The sequence below is a fragment of the Cryptotermes secundus genome, unplaced genomic scaffold (assembly GCF_002891405.2).
Source record: "Cryptotermes secundus unplaced genomic scaffold, Csec_1.0 scaffold444, whole genome shotgun sequence".
NCBI lineage: Eukaryota > Metazoa > Arthropoda > Insecta > Blattodea > Kalotermitidae > Cryptotermes > Cryptotermes secundus.
In genome coordinates, this window is record NW_019743153.1 from 571,180 (window position 1) to 591,294 (window position 20,115).

General features: G+C 41.3%; 1 long non-coding RNA gene across 1 annotated transcript in view; it reads right to left on the reverse strand.

Annotated features, from left to right (window-relative positions):
• LOC117283043 overlaps positions 1 to 19,815 on the reverse strand; it is a 250,047-nt gene extending 230,232 nt beyond the window's left edge. Inside the window, exon 1 of the long non-coding RNA XR_004514041.1 lies at positions 19,758 to 19,815. This is a non-coding gene — a long non-coding RNA (uncharacterized LOC117283043). The remainder of the gene's footprint in view (positions 1 to 19,757) is intronic.
• Between the last annotated feature and the right edge of the window lie 300 nt (positions 19,816 to 20,115).

The window sequence follows — 20,115 nt, forward strand, 5'->3', positions numbered from 1 at the left end:
CGCCGTCGTAAATGTAACATTTTATTATAGCTCTTGTCCCCCTTCTTGTGTAAAAGAAGGGGGACAAGAACTACAATAAAATGTTACATTTACGACGGAGTTTATATTATACATATAGAAGTGTGGAATGTAATAGGATGCTTAAATATAATATAGTACGCAAATGTATTGTGCACTAAATCGGGTATGTATAATCGAACGGACGCCAATGCTACATTTGCGCCCTAACAGTCTTCTTCTTAATTGCTGAGTTTGTGTTATTCACTTAAATCTTGTTTTCATTAATATAATTTTGTTGCCGATTTTAATTATGAATAAAGAAAACTTATTTATCAGAGCTCTTCAAGCTGAAAACACTTCCTATTCAGAAATTCCAGACGCTAGGAACGCTAAACACAGAAGGTGCTGAGTTGAACGAATATCACAACCAGATTGAAGTTATTATCTACACAAAGGCCCGTGGCACCTGGCGTCTTTATTTCTCGCCTCCATTTTAAAATAAATTTAATCATGACTTAACAGAAAGTATGAAAGGTACGTACAAAAGATTAATTTGTTTTGTTTACTTCATATGCTTCGTGCTATAGCTAGCTAAACGCCACTAGTTCAGAGCGTCAGAGAAATATTCAGATGTTTTCCTCAATTTTAGGAGACGAATTTGTATATAAACTTGCGATACCAACCCCCTCTTACAACTCGAGTTCTAGGCCGGTCATCAGTGTCATGGGCCGCCCGCCACTCTGGGAGGCAACCTCATGACAGTTCGTCCTATGCAAAAGAAATTACCTAACGTTCTGAAACCTGACAGTGCATTTCCGTCATTTGCAATCCCTTTATTTTGGACCTGTCATAAACATTAACATAAAAATTATTCCACGATCCAATTCGTATCTTCCTCAGAATTTCTCTTTTTCCCTAACAGCTGACATTTTCCGCATACCCTGAGATAGACGTATGTAGTTCTTAGACCTTTAAATGTTTTAATATCCCTGCAAACTTCTAATCCGAAACTTAACAAGTGGACGATTTGTATGTGATGTACGAGTATGAGAGCCGGAAGTGATGAAGTGGAGCCTAACGCAAATTAAAGAAGACAAGCACCTGTCGTCAAAACGGTCACTGTAGGAACTTAGGGTCAAGAAGTTAGCAAGCAAGTTCAAGTAAATATCAAAGAAGTTTGCTCTCAAACCCGTGAATCTCTATTCTTTGTGTACAAGAGGACCGCAACTTTCAGTACAAAAAAAAATACAGGTGTAAAACTTATTCAGGCTCCGCCCCATTAGACTGTGCTTGCAAAAGGCATATAGATAATATTCTCGATACAATTATGGATGCAACGACGTTTCTGCGAATGTTGTGTTTGATCCTGTAGCACAGCACGAACGCTAGTCCAGAATAGAATAAATACTCGTAGAATTAGAGACAGGTAACAACTGTTTTATATTCATTTATCTCTAAAAAGTAGGTTAAATTAGAGTGATTTATGTTTAAAACTTGTTTATATTCCGCGGACTCTTCAATGTTTGGCATTCATGCTTCTCTTCAGCAAGTGCTTAATCTCAATTGCTACAGAAATCATAGCCATTTGAAAATTACTTCAGGTTAAGGAAAGAAACATACATTTGATACATATACACTCGACATTCATGAGATATTCGGTTCTGTTGTTTGTCATAGGGTATTCTTGTGGAGAAAACCACGACTCAGAATAAATCTGTCACGCTATTATGTGGTAAAGTCTGCTCTGAGTACCAAACAGCTTCTTGTGAAGTGCTGGTGGTCTATGGGTAAGACACTGGCCTAAAGGCCGCACCACAGATCGAGCGGTTAGTCGCTGCCTTCCCACCATGGCGGCCCGGGTTCGATCCCGGGTCTGGTCAAGTGGGATTTGTGGTGGACAAAGTGGCGCTGGGGCAGGTTTTCTCCGAGTACTTCGGTTTCCCCTGCCAATCTTCATTCCACCAATTGCTCCACAATCACCCTCACCTATCATCTGGGGCTAGTACAATAGGCCAGAAGTGGCCGCAGTACAAGAGACTTAGTCCCACCCCACTAGCAATGAAAAAAACAGCTTCTTTCAGCCACAACGTCCCTTGAGGGCTCTTGTATAGGCACACTTTTATTCCTCCCTATGCATATTTTCTACGTCTTTAAGCTCATTATGTGTTTCTTTTGAACTGAATTTCTTTCAAAGGAGTTCAGTCAACCATGTGACTTCCTTCCTCGAAGTGAACCACCCAAAGCAAGAAATAGTGTAGACATCAGTGTATGAATACTGTCACGTCTCCTGGTAACGCCACTAGAAACTAATGGGTTTCGGATTAGACGAAGCTGTTTATTGGATAAGTCGTTTACAATTACAATTAAAATCACTCAGAAATAACGTTTTCCGGGCGATGCCACCTGGCTAGTTTGTCGTCTTCTGGTTCTTAGCTGAGCTGGTTTCTCCTGCTCTCAGCTCCGTTCGTCTCTGATCTCTTCTGTTCTATGTGTACCTCCAATTCTGACTTCTCCTGGTCTGTTATAACCGATAATCGGGCAGGCTAGAAGACACCTTTTCAAGAGTTCCGTTTCACGTGTTCTATGTACCGGTCGCTAGTTCTGGTTTTTCACTTCCTTGTTACGTCTGTTGCCTGTGTGTTGTCGCGTGAACTTGTTCCATTGTCATCCCAACAAAGCTATAGAACAGTGGATAGCGGACCGTTGCCTAACAATGGACGCCCGCTGTGACTCAGATATTCTGAATTTTAGGCGGCATGCCACATTGTGTCGAATTTTGATCTAGCGCCTGTGAATCACTGTCACCATACATACCTCTAATTGTAGACTTCTACATTTTGTCAGAACCCTGTCACTGAGATAGGGAGGAAACGTTCTCTAAAGCGTTCGCTTCGACGCTTGACCGAACGACAAACTACTCTGAATATTCTGTCTTCTCTTCGACTTTCATCTAATTTCTATTTCGCCTTGATGAATATTTAACATACATAAAATGAACGAAAATACAGACATTCGAGCAAAGTGGCAACGTATTTGGCCAAAATATGTAGAAAGTATTCTCTCAGTTATTTAATGAGAGTGCTGGCAGAATACAGAATCTCATCTTGAGTACTTGAAACGTCAATTCGTACGAGACAAGCATAAGGAACAAGCACTTAAAATAATGAAGATAAATATAACGTGAAAAACTCGCATTAGAAAGAGTACGTTTATGCTGAATTTCGACGTTCTATCTCGAAACAAACACAACATTTCTATTGTTGTCATATATTCTGTTTATATGGTTAAATGAATGTATTTTGATTGTAATTTTAGCTTCATAATTAAACATGTTTTAAGATTCTTGCATAAATACAGTGGCTATTGGTCTACAGAACACTATACACAAGCCTACTTAATTTCATATGCGTTCAAAAGCTAGACCTTAACAAAGCACGGAATTATATGTATGGAGATAGCGCAAATGCGTTTCCAGGGAGAGGTTAAAGGTCATAGAATGGCGGATCATAAAACGATTTTTAAATACGGGCAGAATGGATATAATTTTTATCAATTTTCAGATGGCTAGGACATTTGCAAGGAATATCTGAACTGAATACTAAACTTCATCTACTAATGTGAAGTAAAGGACACAGTATGGCAGAACTGTCGCAGAAAATAATGAACAGTTTTAATCTTTGCAATAGGAAGGTAAAAATGGTTAGTGATGAATATTATGATGCACTCATATTATCATGTGAAATAATGAAACCAGTAACTCGTCGGGATTACTTATTTTGGGAGTGGGGGATTCCATTGTCCTGTAACCTAAAAACACCGGACGCTGCTAAAAATAGAAGAAAAAATCCGAGTGTTGTATACGTACCATCGTCAGAACCCTTCAGAATCTGCTAATAACTTATCGTTATACGAGCATTTGGATGACCAAATACAGTGTTGTTACGAATTATTCACAAGTCCTTATTTCATTAAACCGAGCCTTAAGCCATTATTTCGTTAATTAAATTATGTTTAGAAATGTCTGGCAGAGAAGGCAAGCATCTGGGAAGTGACGTTATTAGGAATCGTGTTTAAGAATTTCTACGTCCTAGGGGTATTCAGGCGTAGTTTTGTAGACTCGCAATAGTATTTACCCAATTAATTTTTCTTAAAATCCAGTTATTAGACACAAAGAAATTTGAATTAATTACATTTTACTTTCCGTAATATCTGCTGTAAAAATTATCTACCTGCCAAGTGAAATTCAGGTAGTATATAAAGAAAGATGGTGTATTACAGGCCCAAATTACTAATGAAATATAAGTAAAATTCAAGACAATTTGTTAAGAAAGCAGTCTTCTGGGATTTGGCACCGTGCATATGTGGTGTTAACCGACGTTCCTCAGAAACGTCGGTTAAGACCACATATACACGGTGCCAAATCCCAGAAAACTGCTTTCTTCATAGTCACCGCCGTGGAAGCCTCAAATCTTACAAGATAATTTGTGTTTAAAATAATATTTTAAATTACACAGTAAAAGTAAAGTTGTCCCTGTGTTTAACCACAAGTAATTAAGCACTATACCATGAAGGCGTATGGGGGAGTGGATGTCTAGTTCCACGTACTCTTGACCTCGGCACTGCTGGAGTTGAGATGTTAACTTCACGCACCGGCTCCTTCCCCTCGGGGAAAGAGCCCCCGGTGTCCACTGGATAGGAGGCCGGGTGGGCCACAGAACCACTCTGGACGATATGAAGCGAGAAATCTTGCCATTATCGAAGCGCGAACTCCGACCTCTCGGTTGTCCAACCCGTAGTCATTCGAAACTTACACAGTAAACACTTCACAGCCGTGTTCGGCAGAAGGAATTATAAAACATTCAAGTTCTTCATCTTACTTACAAAAGAAGAAAATGTAGTTAGTGTTAGAAAGGGAAGCGTAATTCCGGAGGTTTCTTATTCTAGATAAACTGAATAATTAGGACTGCAATTAATTCTTCTTTTATAATAAAAAGCATTAAATTCGCATGCAAGTATTCAGTGTTAACTGGCATGTGTTCAAAGTAGACGGAAATAAAACTAAACGCTGCATACAAAAACAAGGCTTCAATGTTCACTCATATTACACTCACAAAAGGAAACTTTATATAGACACACAGAGTGACCCACAAGTCAGTTAACCTGAAACATTCTCTCGTATTAACGGGAATGCTCAGATATAAACCTACCAGTTAATTTGTAGGACGGTATCACAGCATTGTGAGTTCTGCAATAGAGAATTATCCAACGTGTTTATCGTATATTACATCAATCAGTTAACTGGGCTAAGCTGCCTGCAGACATAAATTATTTAAATTAATGCCTCGAAATCCTACTGTAGTATTTGTAGTATTTGTCACAGCAATAATATCGTAAGGGATTTCGAAGTGACAAGATGATATTTTAAAAAATTAAAGTGTTTTTAATCTTTCATTTCGTATTGATGAGTTATAAATATCTTAAGGCGTCTGGTTGGCTCAGTCGGTACAGCCGCTGACTACGAGCTGGACGGCAGAAGTGCCGCATTTCGAGTTCCGGTAGGGGTAACATTTTTCTCTCATGGCATCCACACCGGTTCTGAGGCCCACCCAGCCTACCAAATTTGTACTGGCGGCTTTTAACCCTGGTGTAAAGCGGCCGGGGCGTGAAGCTCACCATTGACCTCCAAATAGTACCGAAAGTCAATAATACGTGGATCTATACATCCGCTCCCCCATATTCCTTCATGGCACAGGGCTTTATTAGTTAAGCACAGGGACGATTTTACCTTTATTTAATATTTAAGACTTCTTTTTTCTGGGATATTACGACTTAATATCGCAGAAGGTAGTCCTCTTTATAACCACCGCTTTGGGAATTTCAAAACCTTTATAAATATATCACATTTTCGCCGGAACGGAATGCGGTGGAATTCTGTCGACCGGCCTGCGCGCGCTTCTGGTACCGTCTGGCATATTTCGGAAGCGGATCTGAAAATAAAGAGGAGCGAGATCGTCCGTGAACATGCTAAAAATTCCTCTATTGGTGCTGTGCATACGCCGATCAGAGTGGCCGCGCGGTCTATGGAATGCAAAGCCTTCGTCCGCTCTTACACTGGGGTCGTCAGTTCGAATCCCACTCGAGTCATGGCTGTCGGTCCTTATTCTGTCTTTGTGTTAGATAGCGGCCTTGAGACAGGCTGATCACCCATCCAAGGAGTCTTACCAATTGTCTTAGATTAAGAGCTAAAATAAAATGAAGCGTTTCTCGGATGGCCCATGCTTCAAGTGGGAGCAACACCAATATAAGAAGAAGAAGANACAGCGGCCTTGAGACGGGCTGATCACCCATCCAAGGAGTCTTACCAACTGTCTTAGATTAAGAAGCTAAAATAAAATGAAGCGTTTCTCGGATGGCCCATGCTTCAGGAATAGAAGAAGTAGAAGAAGAAGAAGATGTGCATGTAAGACTACCAGGAGTAAGCAGCGAATTAGCTGGTTAGGGAGTCAGTTTTCAGAATAATGCTGCGCACAGCAGCCGATCGGAGCACGGCGCAGTGCAGAGCAGCCGAGAGGGAATTCGATTGGAGCGAGGGTAGTGCTGTAACACGTTGCGTTGCTCTGATGTAACGAATAAACACAGAGCTGATGTCAAGATCATAAGCGATTAAGGACAGTGGGGCAGTAATCTTTCCTTAAATGCATAATTGTTGGAATACGAAATATGATTCTAATAAGCGCATATCTACTTTAAACAAGGAGCACATGAACAAGTTTTCTGGTATTAAAGAAAGGCCACAAGGTGTAGTGTCATAATGTAGCGTTTCGCTGTTTCATATGTTATCCTCAAGTGTATTTGGTATATTTTTATCAATTATATTGTCACGTATCATGCTAACGCGACAAGAAATTAATGGGTTCCGTTTTGCGTGTTCTATCGTCCAACAGCTGGTGTATTCGTTGCCGCGGGATCTTCACTAGTTCTGGTTTTTCACTTGCGTGGTAACGTCTATTTGGTATGCGTTGTCGCGTAAACCTGTTTCATTGTTACCCCGACAAAGCTATGGAACCGTGGATACCGAGCCGTTGACTAACAATGGACGCCTGCTGTGACCCAGATATTCTGGCTTTTAGGCGGAACGTCACAATATGTAATATTATATTATATTTATTTTAACTGCAAATGGGTTTTTACGCGGTTGAGTGGTACTACAGTAGGATGAAACACAAATAACACACGACACAAAATCACACACCACGTTCAAACAGAACACAAAACTACATAAACAATAAAGGACACACTATACACAATGAATACAAGGAAGCTTATACATGGGACAGAAAATCGCCATTCATGTTGTTTCACTGCATCAGTAAGACACACTTACTCTGAAAATCCTGGTCTTCACAAGTGTGCGAGGTATGTTGAATAATTCTCGTGACGGTGAAGTACCCATGACACTAAAACGTAAACTAGACTTCGACACTAGATGGAAGTGAGTGATGCGTTTCACGCTCCGACTGCTTAACGCCTAGAAAAAGCGGGAGGGCTCAGAGAGCCCAAGGTCCTATCCGACGAAGACAACATTTCCTGTCCTATCCAGACATCAAATCCCGTCACCCAACCTGCAGTCAGTCACTTTATTGATCGAACTGTCCGGCTTACAATAAGGTACTTTACATAGCATTACCAGCCTTATGGATTTCTCAGAAATTAATGAAGAATCTGCAATCTAAGGGATATCTAATTTCAGAACACAGGCAGCAGCTCTTACTTTTACTAATTAATAGGACGGGGAGTAGAAGATGACCTTGAAATATGTCTGCTGATGCAAGAGACTCCGGTTTAAGATATTGAAATTTGTTCGTAAGGTTTATATAGAGGCACATAATGGTCTCGAACAAACCTTAAGCGCTGAAAATACTATCACCAGACGTAATGTAGGTTCGAATTTATGAACCCCAGAGATAAGAAGTTTTAGGTATACGACAAATAAATTTTTTCTTGAAAATCAGACAAACAGATCCCACAGGTGTTAATCCTGATTATATATACTTGCTTATTTATGGAGCTGAGCCCTTCTTGCGGAGAAGCCAAATTTGCAGCTACTCAAGAATTTCGCAGCATTTTATGGACCCCGAAGGTTCATTACCGTGTTCACAAGAGCCCTCCACTGGTCCCTATCCTGAGTCAGATCAATCCAATCCATACCATCCCATCCTATCTAACTAAGATCCATTTTAATATTGTCCACCCACCTACGCCTTGGTCTACCCAGTAGTCTCATTCCTTCTGGCTTTCCCACCAATATTATCTGTGTATTCCTCTTCTCCCCCATTTGTGCTACATGCCCGGCCCACTTCATCCCCCTTCACTTGATCATTCTAATTATACTTGGACGAGAGTACAAGTTATGAAGCTCCTCATTATGCAGTGTTCTCCAACCTCCTGTCACTTCATCCCTCTTCGGTCCAAACATTCTCCTCAACACCCTGTTTTCAAACACCCTCAGTCTATGTTCCTCCCTTAATGTCAGAGACCAAGTTTTACACCCATACAGAACTACAGACAAAATTATATTTTTGCATATTCTAATTTTTACGTTTTTGGACAGCAGACGAGAAGACAAAAGGTTCTGGACTGAATGGTAGCAAGCATTACCCGAGTTCAATCTCCTCTTAATTTCCTCCTCAATCAGATTTTGATTTGTTATCGTCGTTCCCAAATCCTGATTATATATATATATATATAAAATCATGCTTCTACCGGCTTCTACCCTCAGATCCTATATTCTACAACTGAAAATGTAGTCTGTAGTATCTCATTGTCCCCTCAAAGATTCCTCCACCTTGTCGTGGTGGTGGGGCTTGCGTGATTCTGTAACCTGGAGAGCTATGCCGGCGGTAGTTTAACTACCAGTAGGATCACATATGCCAGAAAGGTCAAAAGGTAGAGTCCAGAATAAGAGAGATACCCTTGTCCTCCAGGTTGGTGGTTGGGCATGAGGCTAACAACCTGTAAAAATAATTTTCTTCAGAGACCTAACAACCAGCCTCGGGTCATCATTCGTGGGTCCATTCATATGGCAGCACGCATGTTTGTGGAGACTGATTGTAGAAGAGGCCAAGGCTCATCAATGGCTGTAGCGCCGAGTGGTAAGTAGGTAGGTAGGTAGGTAGGTAGGTAATATCTCATTGCGCAAGTTGTATTTAGGTGTACAGAAACAAACAAATTATTTTCGTTCTAGAGAAAAATTGATGTTCTGATCGAACTGGCCTTGCAATGATTCACATGTCAACATGACACAAATACACTTCTTACAAAAGTGAGTATTTTCTTGGTAAAGAGGTATACACTACAGAAGTATTAGAGTTCTAAGTTACTGACCTGTCGTCTTCCAATGGAATGCTGTCACTGTACATGGGAGAACTCAGAAAACCCATCCAGATACTCAGTTCTCAATAAATGGATCGTGAACAATGACTGGCTGCACTGGAAATACGTCCACTGGTATGCAATTATGATTTCCAGACAGCCTTAAAATCCTTAATCCAGAAATATAAGGTCATTTTCCTGCAATTAACTTTACCATGTCTGAAATAGACGGGAGGAAATTAATTTGTCTTATTCAACGACGCTTTTTCAGAATCGAGATTAAATAGCGCCGGATGGTGTGACGACAGATGAATAATTAAATGGAAAGAATTTGGAAGGAAGCGGCCCTGAATTAATTCAGGTACTATCCCAGAATTCTCTAAACGGAATTGAGGAGAACCACTGAAACCTCAGTCAGGACAGCGGGTCCCTTGGAATCTGTCGAATACAAGTCTAGAGCTTTAGGCCAGCCACTGCGGTGTGGATATTACGTGTAGGGGTTGTACGTGATTTGCAAGGCGGGTTTGGATTGGATGATTGGATTTATTGACACTTTATTTACACAAAACTCATGGCTACAGGTAATACAGCGCTACCGCTATTCTACACACTTGGCAGTTCACCGCTGCACACGTACTAAGATTTTCAGTCTTCACTAGCCGTATCCTGGCAACGGAATTTTCACTGTCTTATTGTAACTTCAAACAACACATGAAGTCTTCTTTGCACCTCATAAGTCCCTTTCTTGCTTATTCTGCTCCTGTCAATTCCAAAGACTCGACTCCATTAAATTCGTCTGCTTTTAAGCTCATATCCCGGCAGCTGGCGTCTCGAAGCTCGACCTTTCACTTCCGACTGCCGACTACTTTGCCCAATAGACTCAGTCGCATTTTCTGACAGCCCTTTTATAACCCCTTGGCACGAATCCCACGGAAAACACAGCCTGTATTGTTGACGAGGCGTGTTTACCACGCTGTTGCCTAGCAATAAAAGTCCTAACGTCGCAAGCGTTGGCTTGCGCGGGATGTGTTTACCGAGTCGTTGCCTAGCAACGGATCTACAAGTCACAATGGTTTAGGTAAAGAGGGTGAATTCATCTGAACGCAGGATATGATCGGATAACGGGCTTTTCTGAAAACTATAATAATACTCTTGAATCTATAAACGACTAGTTCAGGAACTTTTAGCTTCTTAATGAAAATTCTACTCCAGGGAGTTTGGTGTAGTTAAGCATTAAACAACAGATTAAACTGATTCTCCTCCTGTCATAAGCCATCTTAAAACTCAAAGGAGCATTTTTCTAACGTGTTCGCTCAATTCAACGTGTCGTTCAACTAACCTTAAAACAGATGAACAACTAAGCAGTAACACTGGACAATACCTAAGTCGGGAAGTTCTGAGTTCATGCATTTGATCTCTGTTCTCGAACCAACAAAGAAGTGACTTCACTTTTCGTCTCATTAAGTTGTCGGGCCTGGCTGGCGTCTCACAGTTTAAATTCTCAAGTTTTATCGTATAAGTAAGACAATCTAAAACAATAGCAAGGCAAGTTTGGACGACAAACTAAAACACAACTAAAAAGTACGTATATTTTATAACAGAACTGCTGACTTTCGCATGAAGTTGGTAACACTGGCGTCAGCTATAGACCTTTATAAGAAGGTTACGCTTTATAAACAAAAGTTGAGATATATTCAGGGGCCCTCATGGCCTAAAAGTGCACACCGAGCGACTTTTAGTCATTTAATAATATCTCTTAATATAGATTGGTCTTAAAGTTTCTAAAACATGACAAATTAATTACAAAGGAGGTCTTAGCGAAAAGAAGGAAAAAGAGGTGGAAACAAGAGAGAAAGGAATAAATAAAGAAAGAAATAAACACAAAAACTGTGGTAAGGAACAGTTTTTAAACGTTTCAAAATTAATATCGATCATTACTAGGTGTAATGATCGGTATTTAAAGCGTTCGCTTTGATATAAAATAAGGAGCATCTTCTAGTTGTAAATTGAGAGGGGATTTTTTGACGAACTATTCAGTTATTCAGTATAGAGAGGGTGGGTTTCCCCATGCACCGCGACTAATATACTATTGTACGTCCCCCTTCAATTTCTACTGTTGCCATACCCTACCGATACTGGTGCCCGCTATCTCCCCTTTCTGCCAGCGAGGTCGGCCCTCTACTGGTACTGGTACCCGATAACTTTCCCATCTACTGGAGGCATTGGAAACTATTTGGGCAGGAAACTTTGTCTAATTTTGCTCAGAGGTCTCCTAAAAACATGAGGATCTTTTACGTGCCGTAAATCTACGACACGGGACCCACGGCTTAAAGTCCCACCCGGAGGGCTTGTTCCCTTAATTTTTCCGCCCTTAAAAATTCCACGACCACCGCCGGGTTTGAACCCGCGTAACTTGAGTCATGAGGTAGGAACTTTACTCCTAGACTACGGAATTTAACGAACTAAGTGGGTACTTCGCTCTCAGAAGGAATTTTCTCCAAGGTGTTAGCTGGTGTCAGTATTGAATGTGTGAAGTTTCTTTACTGTGAGTGTTTCCCAACCCTCGAACTTACTTTGTTAACATATTGTGACGTGTCGCGCTAGCTGGACGCCCCCCCCCCCCGGGAGCTGACGCGCCGAGCGGAGCCGAAGTTAGCCGAGTCCCAGCACCCTGGTAGCTATGCAACGCGAGTCAACAGCGGTGACGTCACCAAGGTATACCGCGGTTGCTAGGCGGCAGTAAACAACTCCGGACAGCGATGCTAGCAACACGGCACCACACAACGATGGTGCCTATTACGTGGCTGTTTTCTGCGTTGTCCGGAACGAGGCTAGATACGGAGCAGCGAAGACTATTCACAGTCAGTTCCGAGTTAGCCAACAACCAGTCAGTTGTATTCTGGCATTTGCAGTGTAGTATTTGTGATACTGCCGATGGCAGTAGTTGTCAGATTGTTAATTGTGTGATTGTAAGAGCGAATGTGAAATAAAATTCGCTATATCAAATACGGCGTGAAGTTATTTGTCGCGTTATACACCCAATACGTGACAACTGGTGTCAGAAGTGGGATTTGGTCTTACACACGTGACCAACAATATTCGAACTCAATACGTGACAATATTGTCACGTGTTGGGTAGGTCACGCGACAAATAACTTTACGCCGTATTGGATATAGCGAATTTATTGCACATTCGCTCTTACGCTTATACAATTCACAGTTTCCCAATTACTGCCATCGGCAATATCACAATTACTTCTCCTGTTTCCATTCACTCCGAAGAGTGCTAGACTATAACTGGCTGGTTACTCTCTCTCTAGTAACTCACTCACTCGTAACTAGCTCAATCCTCACTCGTAACTGGCTCACTCCTCACTACTCACTAACAAATCACTCACTACTGAATAGTGTTCGCTGCTCCGTATTTAGCCTTGGCACGGACAACACAGAAAACAGCTACGTGATAGGTACCGCTGTTGCCTGACGCCGTGTTTACAGGTGTTGCTAGCAACGCTGTCGAGAGCTGTTTATTGCTGCGTAGCAACCTCGGTATCCCTTGGTAACAACACAGCCGCTCTTCTGCCACGTCACCGCGGGGTAGGGGCCGCCCACCGAGCGTTGCGTACTGATGGAAGGAGTGGGGGTATGTGACGTCACTCGCGAGACCACAGAGTTCACGCGACCCCGACTTCCCATTGGGCCATCCACGTCACAATATGTTCACATGATAACATTAGTATTCTGACCGAAATCAAAATCTAAAAAACAATTACTGGATTGTATCAAAATCCAAGCATTGATCCTTAAGTGGACGTCCAGTGTTTCGTAATATTGTGGGGCCCTGTTATAAAGCATACGCCATTGTATTGTTGCAGCACTAATCCTGTACGAGTCTACTATGTTCCTCAAATCGTTAAGTTTTGGTTTCTATTACAAGAGATAGACAGCTGCATTCCCCCCTCCCCCCCAAATCCACACTCACAATATAAGGTATACGAGTCCAGATCGGGTTGCAACGGTTCAAATTTATGCTCAGCATGAATTGAATGTTAAAATCGGAATATTTCCTTTAAAATGATGCCTAAGCCGCAGAAAGATATGCACGGCCTTTTACGCTGTGTTTCTTTCTCTAAAATGAACTCTGATTTTAATGATGAGTATTTTATAAATGCAGTCGGCATAGATAAAATTTTTAGCTCCTCAGACTGTATTTCACACGTCATTTAATGCAACAAATGGCTGCACTACTTGTGTAACCACATTTGCACCGGCAACATGAAGCTTTGTGTACACTCTCAAATATGTCACCAAGCCTATAACACAAGAGTGTAACAAAATGACATTTGTCTACGGCATACCCTTCATAAAAGTGACTGCGTATAATACTGCGATCCAGCTGCTGAAATATCCATACATGATTAGGAAACAGGAGTTCTAAAACAACTGCATCTCCTGTAAACATACAAACAAGGGAATATTGAAAGACTTTACCAATTTACTTCTAATCTCGAGTGAATTTGTCACGGTGAGGTGCTGCAGTGATAGCTTCAAATATATTCTACTTCACGAAATCCCCGAAGAAATTTCAATCATATGAATTGTGATGATTTTAATTTTACGGCCATTTTAGAAATAATTTATTCTTGTTTACTGTTGTGATCTCTTCATGTTATATTATGTAGAATGCCATACGAATCCCACAAATTATTTCATCAGTACCTTAGAACTCAAATCTAGCGGGAAAGTCTGGCATGTGATCGAAACGCGGTAGTGAAAGGGTCAAGCGAAAATTATTGGATAACCGAAAGGCTCGTTAGGTTTATTTAAAAAAAAACTAGTAGACCCGATAGGTCTACTGATGCCATAATATACTAAAAGGGGATGCTTTAACACCGCCGTCTTTATTTTTGGCATAGAATGTACCATAAAAGCTGAAGAGAATAAATGGCTGAAACATAAGGAATTCAATAAGATGATATTATGATGATAATTTGGTGATTAAGAATTAAATATTATCCTAAAGGAAGGCATAACGCTCAACGTTGACGTTGTAAATAGATATGCACTTACATAATAATATATAAAATTCCATACGTCACACTCAGGTCTATATTTAGATGGTAGGAATATACACCACCTATATTTCGTTAATTTCATCACAAATATAACATGCACTGTCAATGAACTAACCTCCTCGATAACTTTATCCGAATTTTGAATCTGAACGGTAAAAATCTCTTAAATAGTGGTTCCACACATACAAATCAGTTTCATATACATCACACGTGAGATAGGTACTATAAATTACCTTTGTGTATATAAGCTATTCATAAAGGGTGACTAAAATGCAATATTTGTTAAAACATTTACATCTGTGCATGGTATTGAATGGTACGTTCCATTAGAGCCCAGGTGGGACTGCTTTGTTAAGTAATCAATCACAGGTTGAATAGAGACTGAAGCCGCCACCCCTGCCTACACGGTTCGCAGGCTACGGATTCAGGCCCAGGCCGACAAGATGAACAAACCGTAGCAACTCTTCAAACTTCTAAAGTCCGGTGGTTCTATACGTATCACCTGCTTCAAAAAAGCTAAAGCTAAACCTATCCTTGTAACAGGCCCTGAAGGCCGATAGGGTTGTGAGACGTCGAGGCTCCCATATTTTCTAGATAATCGGCTAACAGATGGTGGTGAGGTTGTCAGTCTTACGCGCCGGTCGCCCTTTACCCCCAGGAAGATTCCTAGTACTTATTTCCTTTAGAGGCTGAGTCGACCCAAGGGCCACAGTGCGGCTGGAAGGATTAGGTCAACTGAAAAAATCCACTTCACCTGGACTCGAACCCACGACCTTCCGGCTTGTAGCATAGTGCCTCAACCAACTATGCTACTGCGTGTCCCACCATCTGCTTTAACATAAGGTATTAAAACACTGCATTCTGCCCACACAGTGTATGTGTGTTCGGTACAATTCCCACAGCAAAGAGCGATCGTTTCCCTAAACAGTATTAACTGGCCGATATTGGAAGCAGATATGTACCCTGCTTCTTAGACGTACGAACTGAATTTCCGTAAACAATATGTCGAAGAAAGTCAGTATTTAAAGGGTTAAAAAGTGATGATGTATCGTCGTTTCAATTTCACAAAAATTTCAAGGAGTTTCTTACGAAATTGACCTAACTTCCTGCAGAGTAGTCTACACTTCGATCCAATTCAGTGTTGTTCAGCCCTTCCGCCTGTGTGAAACACTAATCCCTCAGATGGTTACGAATTTAAAAAGCGCTGCATAACGCATATTTGAAGTTACGTACACATGCGCAGACGTTGCCTACATCCCAGACAACTTGGCTTTCTCTCTCTCGGACCTAATGCTGTGGCTACATAATGCTTGGGCAGGAGGTAGCGTAGTTGGCTGAGGCACTATGATACAAGCCGGAAGGTCGCGGGTTCGAGTCCTGGTGAGACGGATTTTTTTTTCAGTTGACCTAACTCTTCCAGCCGCACTGTGGCCTGGGGTCGACTCAGCTTCTAACATAAATGAGTACCAGGCATCTTCCTAGGCGGTAAAAGGAGACCGGTGCGTAAGGCTGACAACCTCACCGCCATCTCTGAGCCGATTTTCGAGAGAAACTGTGGGAGCCTCGACGTCTCACAACCTTACTGGACTTCAGGTCCTGTTACAGGGATAGCTTTACGTAATTTTTATTACTTAAAGTCTGTAATCTCTCACGTAAAAAGTGGCAGACTTTAAGTACAGGTTCTCCCCGCAACAATGCTCGGGAAGTTCCAGACGAACAGTGAAACAATGCCGATACATGAAAATCAAATTTACTCTGTTTAAAGGAAGTAAATTAAAACTACATAATCTAGTTTAAAAATTCGGGCTTTTTAGAACAAAGTGGTGAGGAGAATTTTTGGACCAAATAGAGAGTAAGTAACAAGAGGACGAATGAAAATTACATTATGAGGAACTTAATAACCTGTGCTCTTTGCCTAACATCATTAGCTGATCACATCTAGGAGAATAAGATGAACTGTGCATGTAGCATACATACGAAAATCGCAAAGTATTTCAGTCGGATAATTACACTGGGGCTAGATTAAACTGGCTCATTGTATTCCACTAGAGGGTTCTTGTGAACATAGTGAAGAACCTTCTTGTTCCGTAACATTCGGCAGATCTCAAACAGAACTCTACTTCATACTGCCAATTGGTTAGTCTAACTTGTATTAGGCATCTGTGTGGGATGAAAGGTCAGCGTGGTAACTCAACTGTTATGTCCCTGTTCTACATTTGATGAACTTGGCGGGTAGGTGACAGGGTAACCGGACTGACCTTTAAACAAACTTATACCCAAATTCTCCCTTCAAAAGTTAGCTCGAATATGTACCCACAGCTTCCAGGAAATGAGTCGATGCATTTGGCACATCATTGGTTAATACATTGTAGGAGGTACAATTATGCACGGGAGACTGCCTGAACCTATACGAGTAGGAATGTTATAACTGTTCATTAGTAGCTTACTAAAAAGTAAAAAAAAGTAAAGGTATCCTGTAACGAGCCATTGAGACCCATAGGGTTGAGATGTTGAGGTTCCCACATTTTCTAGACAATCGGCTCACAGATGTCGGCAAGGTTACCAGCCTTACGCGCCGGCCGCCCTTTACCCCCAAGAATATTCCTGGTACTCATTTCTGTTAAAGGTTGAGTCGACCCCAGTGCCTTAGTGCGGCTGGAAGGATTTGGTCAATTGAAAAAAATCCAATGAACTCAACGAGACTTGAACCCACGACCTTCCGGCTTGTAGCACAGTACCTCAACCAACTACGCTACCGCGTGCCCCTCATTAGTAGCTATTTTTTTAATTCGCTTAGTGGGGGTGGAGGCCAACTGGGTCCACTCGGCACGGCGGCCACTGATTGGCCTATTGTAGCCTGTAGCTGATTATGATGATAGAGAATTTGGTGGAATGAAGACTGGCAGGGGAAACCGAAGTACTGGAGAAAAAAACACGCCCCAGCGCCACTTTATTCACCACAAATCCCACTAGACCAGACCCGGGATCAAACCCGGGCCGCCGCGGTAGGAAGCCAGCGACTAACCGCTTGAGCTATGGCGCGGCCTCATTAGTAGCTTACTTCAGTTTGTAAAAACTAGCTGATCTTGGCTAGGGTAATATAAATACTTAAGACCGTTGCATCATATGACGATATGAGGTTCTCACCGCTGTGGTTACGAACATTTCTGTCTTCTGCTCTACAACGTCCTGTATCCCGTTAAGCCCGCCGAAGTTTCGCAGAAAATATTTCGCCTGCGTTTTCTTGGTTTAAGGGTAAGCCAAGCAAGAAGCCGGTTCTGCACGCTAAGTACTTCAAGCAGGTTTCTTGTTTGGCTTACCATTCAAGCCTGAAGATTGAGGCATGCTCCTCCGAAACGTCGTCTGACTTTCCATGAACTACACGTCTTCATTTACAATGTACAAAATGCAGCATTTCCCGCTTTGTTCGAACAGACTGAAAATCTGATAACCTTTAAGAGCGTATTTTCCACCACGCGAAGAAGCGTCCACACACAGCTGCACTTGTTTTGAGTAGCCCCGTCACGGCCACATTAAGCGGCACTAGAGACAAGTTTCGCTGCAGCTACACGACATACAAGTAATCAGGCTATTACCAGCTACGTTCATGTAATCCCCTCCTCCCTTCCACTTCACCCGCCATGTGTAATACCGATAAGCAGGGAATACAGTATGTATACCTGTTTATGCATAGGTAATTCTTGGCACTACTGTAGGCGCCGGCGTGACTCCTACCAGCAAGAAGTTCATTTGTAAGCACGATAATTTCATCGTATTACGCAACACCAGTCGAGACAGATTTACTTTTGTTGCACTTAAATTTTTATGAGATTGTTTCATTAAGTATTTACTAATTTGCAAGGAACTTCAAATCTATAGACAAAATAAGGTCAGGTAATATCTGACATCACATCTCATGAATTCGAAGTTCTATTCATGAGACTGACATTACATTACTTTCTTAACTCACAGCAATGAACTGATAAAGAGTTACAGATAAGACAAGTTAGATTTGGAGAGTTATATTTTCTGGAATATAGCTCTGTGTAGTCCGTTGAAATTTAAACAAAGTTTCATACAACATTTCGCCCCCATCTTCAGGGCCGAAGAATAAGTTAAGCCAGTGTTTTAGGATTGGTAAGATGTGTTTGAGTGTGTGCGTTTTTCTGTGTTTGTGTACAGATAGAGGCCTTGCGACGAGCTGATGACCCACCCAAGGAATCCTACCGAATGTGTAAGATCTAGAAAAACCGAAGTGAACGGAGAAGTTCATGGAGGTAGGCGTAGGCCCACTGCGGCTGTAGTGCCAAGGAAAAAAAATGTGTTTGAAAACAATTGGCACAATCCTCTGAAATGATTATCAGAAGAAATATTATTAAATAATATTTTCATCAGAAAATTAGATAAAATTTAGAATCAAGCCAGGATGAGACATTTATCATACCTCTCTCTGAGGAGTATGAAAAATATTAAGTATACACGTGTTGAAGAAAGTCGTCTTCTGGGTTTAGACGCCGTGTATTCTTCGTTTTGGCCGACGTTTCGGAGGAACGTATCGCCTCCATCTTTAGAGCAGTTGAATGGCTTGGAATGCAGAGAGCAGTAGCTGTAGTTCCTCCGAAACGTCGGCCAAAACGAAGAATACACGGCGCCTAAACCCAGAAGACGACTTTCTTCATAGTCATCGACGTGAAAACCTCAAAACTTACATATACACGTGTTATTTCGAAAATATATCGCCCTTCAAATTTGTATTGAAATACAAACCTGAGGCAAGGAATTTTGTTTCGATACATCCTGTAGAACTCACCACGGACACAAGCAATCAGCACAACAGTGTTTCCAGATCCTTTATTCCGTTTATTTAATCGATCTTGCCTGAGAATTTTGTTTAACTTTGCACGACGATTCCTTGCACACACACAAAAGATTCGCAATCTATGTTTAATATATACCGTGAGAAGGGAAGAGCGCCTGCAGTGTATTACGGGGCTCTATAGTAAACCCCATGTTCAGATCCAATTATTCCAGTGTCGTAAGAAATTCTGAAGTAAGAGGTATACTAAGGAAAGCATACAATAAAAATATCTTAAAAATCTTAGGAGAGCTCTCGTCAGTAGTAACCAGTACGTGTGCAAAGCTATAAGATCCACAGCGCACGGTAAGTCACTTTCCAGATTCTAAATTGTTAAGTATTCGTATTATTTCTTCCACCCCTGGAAACATGCTAAGGAAAAATTCACCAAACCCAGGAATTCTGTATGCCATAGTGTCAAGAGTTAACGAACCAAAATACAAATATGTACTCACATTCACACCAAGTTCTCGAAGATTTTTGGAACTCCTGGCTCTGGTACCCCACTCGACACTGTAAACAATATGCACATTCTTACACGCAAATTACTTTCGAGTATGGAACTGATACTTAATACCAAGCAAATGCTTTAACAGTTACTGTTATTAAAAGAGACATAGAAGTCCAATATCTCATATTCGAAACAATTACTTTTTTCATGTTTCATTACTCCTATGAAAATCAAATAATTTTCCTTCAAGAACAACACTAACAGATTTTCCGTGGAAGCAACTATTAATTTATGCTTAAAAATGTTAGCGATGTGTGAAAATTGGTTCGACTGTAAACCGAAAGCTTTGCATCTGTTTGCAC